Source organism: Taeniopygia guttata, chromosome 12 (genome assembly GCF_048771995.1).
Source record: "Taeniopygia guttata chromosome 12, bTaeGut7.mat, whole genome shotgun sequence".
NCBI classification, from domain to species: Eukaryota; Metazoa; Chordata; class Aves; order Passeriformes; family Estrildidae; genus Taeniopygia; species Taeniopygia guttata.
Genome location: NC_133037.1, coordinates 2,677,561 through 2,683,818, shown reverse-complemented (window position 1 = coordinate 2,683,818; position 6,258 = coordinate 2,677,561). Strand labels below are relative to the sequence as shown.

At 44.8% G+C, this 6,258-nt stretch overlaps 1 long non-coding RNA gene across 1 annotated transcript; it reads left to right on the top strand.

Annotated features, from left to right (window-relative positions):
• Positions 1–3,527: 3,527 nt before the first annotated feature.
• On the top strand, positions 3,528–5,218 carry LOC140684905 (uncharacterized). The gene is made up of 2 exons (XR_012057867.1): positions 3,528–3,714; positions 4,688–5,218. It is a non-coding gene; the product is annotated as an uncharacterized lncRNA (long non-coding RNA).
• The last annotated feature ends 1,040 nt before the right edge of the window (positions 5,219–6,258 follow it).

Sequence of the window (6,258 nt, the reverse complement as noted above, 5' to 3'; positions counted from 1 at the left end):
ATAACCTGCAAAAAGGAGCCAGTAATTACACCTGCCAGCATCTCCCCCTGGCCACTGGCACAATCGCCCACCAAGGATAATTGGCAAGTAGCTAATAGGATAAGCTTTTGTTTCTTTGGGTTGTTTCCCTGTGTTTTCCCCCTCTTAGCAAGGGGAAATCCATTAAGTGCTGAGGCTCCACCAGCAATGCGCTGCTGGGCACGCAAGGACTGAGTCCTTGAAGCAACGGGGAAGGGACAAACATCTTTAAGAGGGAGAAATAGATGTCTTTCTTCTTCTCTTTGACATCTAAATTCCCAGCTGGCTGGCTGCTGGAGCTCAGCTCGTGCTGGAGCTGCCCCAAAGGAGCTGCAGATGCCAGATGGGCTCCACCACCTGAGCTGGGCTGGGCAACAGGTTTGCTCTGGGGGCAGCTCAACAAGGCACAGCTCCCGGGCTTGCGTGCCAGGAGCCAACAAAGCAGTTGTGCCTGGGACAGGAGGAGACCCCTGAACCTGCTGGAAGCACAGAATCCATTCCCTGAGAGCTGAGGGATGAACTGGAGCACCCAACATCCTTTTATTCCCATAGCAGTGTGTGTTCATGGCTTGGTCAGAGCAAGCAGCGCTCACTGCTCGAGGTTGGCACAGCAAAGGTGGGGGTCCTCACACCAGGAAAAAATCAGGAGAGGATAAATCAGAGCTCAGGACACCCAGTGGGATGTGGGGAATGAGGATATCCAGCTCCAGCACTGCTGACCGGGTTTGTGGTTTACACCCCAGCCTGAGCCGTGGTGCTGCTCTGATGTGTGCCAGGTCCTCCTCAGGCAGGGGGACAAAGGGAACGTGGATCTTTCCCCTCTCCAGGCCAGATCCACAGAAATTTGTCTGCATTTCAGTCAGCTTCTAAAGATGAAATTGAACCCAAAATTCCCCAGGAAAGGGAGACCTTTGTGGGTCAGAGAGCAGCATGAGTATGATCAGCGTTCAGTGTTTGCTGATGGCTGGCTCTAAACCCACCCTTCCCTCAGTCTGGGGATGTTTTTAATGTGTTTTAACAAATGTCTGGTTCCCTTCCTGCACTTCCCCTTCTAGAGCTACCTCTGGTGATGCCTCAGATTTCAGCTTTTATATTTTTCACATTCTGTGCTGCTTTAGTGTGTGGGTCTGGGATTTCTATCAGGGGATGCTGAGCTCTGTGCACAGAGCAGGGACACAAAACAATTCCTGCTCCAGCTGGGCACCAAGGACAAATGACCCAAATCTCAGCCCAGGAGCACAAACACCGTGGGCTGGAGAGAGAAAAACAAGCAGGATGGGACTGCCTGGGCTAAAGCTGGAATGGGACAATGAACTCCAAGGTGCCAATGGAGCAGAACTGATCCCAGGGAGAGCCCCCGGGAGCGCTCGTGCATTTTGGGGCCATTTTGGTTCATTTGGGTGCAGCCCTGGCTGGGCTCTGGTGCTGCCCAGGGTGGATCCATGGAGGAGATCCTTTAATAAATCCCTGCTTTATTCTGTAGCTCTGTCTGGTCTCTGTTCTAGGGCATCCTCTCAGGGCATCCCTGGCAGCTGTGGTGGCACAGTGCAGTGCCAGTGTGACATCCCTCATCTGCCCCCAGTGATGCTCTTTTTATCCACTTCAGGGCTCTCCTAAGTGGCACATTCCCCCTGTGCCTGTTCCCTGGGGATTTCAGCTTTGCTCCCTTGCAATCTTCGCCACACAGCTCGGTGCCTGTGTATCAAGGTGTGTTAACAGTTCTGAAGGGATGTTATTAACTCCTATTATTTGTGTTTAACATATGCAAACCCATTAAGTCGAATTACCTGCTGGTTTCCTGCTGAATTTCATTTCCAGACCAAATCCTGTTACCTTTGAAAGAGCACAAAAAAAAAAAAAAAAAGGGTTCTAAATAGCTCCTCGTAGAAAAAATCAAAATTATGAATAAGGAGGTTTCAAACCCTTTAAACCATCTCCATGCTGCCAGCTTACCTATTGTGCCTTTAATTTAAAAGGAATGCTAAAATGAGTGCAAACACTGGAAATTATGGCTCTCTGTGGAATACTAATCGGTAATATTTGCATTTTTCTGACATTTCAAAATTCCCCAGACTCTCATTCCTCCATGCTCCCGTCAGGGCAGTTTTGAGGACGTTCTGTGGTTATGAGTAAGGAATGAGAGCTGAGAGGATCTCATCAGGGTGCTCTCTGTAGCTTGGAGAGCCTCCTGTAATTTTGGGATTTGTCTGACTGAAATCAATACTCAATCCTTTAGCATTTAGGGAGGCTGTAAGAACCATGATTCCATCAGGAATGCAATAGGATTTTCTTTAATCACCCTCTTTCTGTGTCCTGTTTCACATTGCCAGTGAGAAGGACATTTATCCTACAGCCAGTTCCTAAAACCAAACAGGGTTAGGACCAGGCTCAAGGTGTGCTCAGCCCTCTATAAAACATCTGGATAGGATGGTCTGGATAAGGAGAGAATTTTTGGAACAACTTGGAATTTGTATTTAAGGCTGGATTTCCCACAGTTTCTTGTGCCTCAGGTGGCTGTTGACTAAATTGCTCTCCTCTGTGGATCACAGAAAACATGGATTTTCTAAGAGGAATCCAGGGTGGACCCTGGGAAGGATTGTTCTGCTGCTCCTCTGTGAATGTGTTGATGTAATGTGCAACAAATTTTGGTCCTGGGAACTGTGTTTTGGGGAGAAACCAGTGGTATCAGTCATGTTTGGTTCTCAGGCTGGCCCTGCTTGGCTGCACTGAAGAACCTTGTTTAAAAATCAAGGCAAGAATAGATCAAATACACAGAATAAAAATCTGTGTACATCTATTTCAACTTCCAAATTGAAATAGATGTACATAGATTTACACAGATGTAAAACCCCAAACCAAACCTGCTAGTTTGGAACTTACTCCAGCACTAATTCCACACTGCTGCAGGTATTTATTCCTCATTGTACCCATTCATTTCCACTGCAGAATTACCAATTACCAGCACTGCAGAACTTCTGCTGAGCTTTATCAGACCTTATCTCCATCACCCTCTCCACTAGTTCAGAAGGATGTGGCTGCAAGCAATTAACATTTTGATGTACTTCGCCACGCAATTGCCAGCCTTTATTTTCTTCCCATTAAAATCATTGGCTCGATTTACAGCTGGCTTGGTTTTCAATCTGGTTTTTGCTATTCCTATGGTAATGGAATCCATTCAATTAACACTCTCTTGGCTGGAGGGGAATGCCAATCATTAAGCAATACCTATTTGCCCTGGCCAGGCGTGGAGGAGGGGCTGTTTTTTGGTCTGTCAAGGGTAAAAATTTTGAAATTTAATGCTGTCAGAACTTCACTTTGTGATGAATCCAGGTAATTATTTGGTTTCACTTGGCTGTTGGTGTGGGGAACCTCTGTGTTATGATACCTGAGTGTAAAAGACAGCTTGGCTTTGGGCTTCTGTTTGGTGGTTTGGCTTTTTTTTTTTTTTGGAGGGAGAACATGTAATATTTTTGAGGTTTTTCTGGTTGGTAGTGGGTTGTGGGTTATTTTTTTTTGTTTGTTTGTTTCTTTTGGATTTTCGGTGGGGTTTTGTTTGGTTTGGGGGATTTTTAAATGGAATCAACCTTTTTTTGTACAGCAAAAGAAGCCTGGCGAAAACGTGTTTGAATTCTGCAACCCTGCATTGTGAGGAGATGAATAGCAAGAAAGAATAGAGCAGAAACCAGTGAACCTGAGGTAGACTTGAACTTTCTGGGCTTCTTTTGTTGTAGATTTCTTTTCATTGCCATGGGAGGCATCTCACTGTTGGCCAGTGCTCCTGAACTCATAACAGCCCCCCTGAATGGGCACCTGGGGGGAAGGAGACCATTAATGCTGTGAGCAAAATAGTCACAGAATTTGACCAGGATAAGGAACCTTCCTGCCCAAGAGGGAAGAAATCCCAGGAGGGGAGTGCCAACCCTGGCAGATGCCTGGAATTGGAGCACAATTATTTGGGAATCACTGAGCATCCATCGCTGACTGTCACCCAACAAGTCTTATCTGGCTGCCTCCACATCCTGTTCTTTTCTTCTCAACTGCTTCAAAAAGGATGAGGATCATGGCCAATGTCCCTTTTTCATCTTTCATAGTTTTGTTTTGCAGAGAAAGCAGATCTAGAGGCTCAAATATTCTGGTGTGTATTCATTCAGTGGTTGGACTTGGTGATCTCTGAGGTCTTTTCCAACCTTAGTGGTTCTATGGAAACAGTAATAGGTTAGACAGGAATAAGTCTGCTCTGCCTGAAATCCTGTTTCAAATCATGGTATGAGCCACTGTTTTAGTAATCATGTGGAAATTATGATTTTTTTTTTTTCCCCCGGGGAAGAAAAAACAACAGACAAACTTAAGAAAATTGACAATGTAACATAAAATGCAAAGTTTTGTTTTCCCAAGTCCTTTTCTAGCAAACCTCAATGCATAATTCACAGCAGTTTCACACTCAGACCCATTACACAACTGGTGTGTGTTTCAGGAGGAAAACACACCAAATGTTTCCTATTTGCAAATCTCACAAAATCCAGGGTGATTTTCAGTTTCACCACAAAATAGGAGACCCACACTCCCATGGTCTTGAATTTTGTGGTTGGAATGTTTCATTGCCAGAGGGGGGAGAGAAAAAAAAAAGCTGAACAGCCTGTTCAATTAAAATCCATGGAAATTTTCCCAGGGATTTCAATGAAACTGAACGTGGGCACCAGATCTGTGAAGATGGCTGGAAATGGTCCGTGGAGAATTCCAAGGCAGGCAGCTTTGAACTGGATATGAAATAAATGGGAAACCAAGTGCAAGTGGCTGCCAGTGGGGCTGTGATAAGGCAATGTGCAACCACTTCCTCTGATAGCCCTGGAATTAGCTGCAATTAAGTGTGATTTTGATGAGGAACACATGGAATTTCCAGTTCATCACCGTGAGCGACGCTTGTGCAAAATTGCTGCAGCAAACTGTGCGTGTCTGCGGGCGCTTCCTGAGGTTGGTTGTGTGCACAAAGCCTGTGGAAATTCTAAATTTCCAAAAAATAGAAGAAATTAGGACATACTGGAGTGAAATATTTGCCAAATTGGAGTTTAATGGGAAACTGGAAATGGAGGAGGCATCAAGGCCTCAGTGAGGAACAGAAAGAAGAAAGTGGAGGGCTGCAGACCGAAACATGAAGTGTCCCAAGCCATCACCTCTCCCAGGTGGATGCTGCTTGCAGGGCTCACCAAGGTCTATTTTGCTTTTATTTTCAGAATTATGCTGTGGTTCATTTAGTGCAAACATCAAGGACAACAATCGGGTAGAGGCTGGGGCATTTACAGCACCATAAAGCTGGCATATATTATAAATGGGGTATACACAGTAAATATGGTGCTGAAAGAAAAATATTTTAATATTCTTTTCCTTGCTATCCTTTCATATCTTCTCTTTCATGTCTTATTTTGGGGTAGGTGAGGTGCTGTTCTGCCTCACTGCTTTAAAAACTGCTCTGTTTGCATGGCCCTGCTTAGGCAGTGCCTAACTTAGTGAGGATCCCTTAAGGAATTCCCTAAAATATATCCTTAATTAATTACTGTTTCCAGCTGTATGGAAATGTTCGTGCCCCTGGCGATGCAGGGGATGTTGCTGAATGGTGACAACGTTGTCCTCCAGCTCCTGAGCATAACAACTCTTGATATTTCCTATTTCAGCACGTGGAGGGGCTGAGCCTGTCTCTGAATGTCCCTACGTGTGCTTGCCCTCATAAATTATATCTGTACAGAGAATTTTCTCCATGATTTTGCTTCAGGAAAAGGCAAGAAGCACATGCACTTAATAACTGCTCTGGCCCAGAACTGATCATCAAAGCTGTCCTGGATTTCAGAAACCTTCACAGAAGGCAAAGTAGAGGGAAGAATTTTTTAGTATTGTACAAGGGGGTTTTAAAACCTGTACAGGGGGGTTTTTACTTTGTACATGGGGGTCAGAGGTTTTAAGATGGAGGGATGTAGGCCAGTCCTGTTTCTCCTCTTTCTCCTTCCTCACCTCCATGTTCTTGGTGATGTTGGCACTCACAGATTGGTTTAGAGTAGAAAAGCACCATTTAATATAGGTAATGGGTATTGGGGACAAACTGTACCCATGTAACACGTAATGTACCATATAAAAGATAGAAAAGCACCATTTAATATAGGTAATAGGCATTGGGGACAAACTGTACCCATGTAACACGTAATGTACCATATAAAAGATAGAAAAGCACCATTTAATATAGGTAATGGG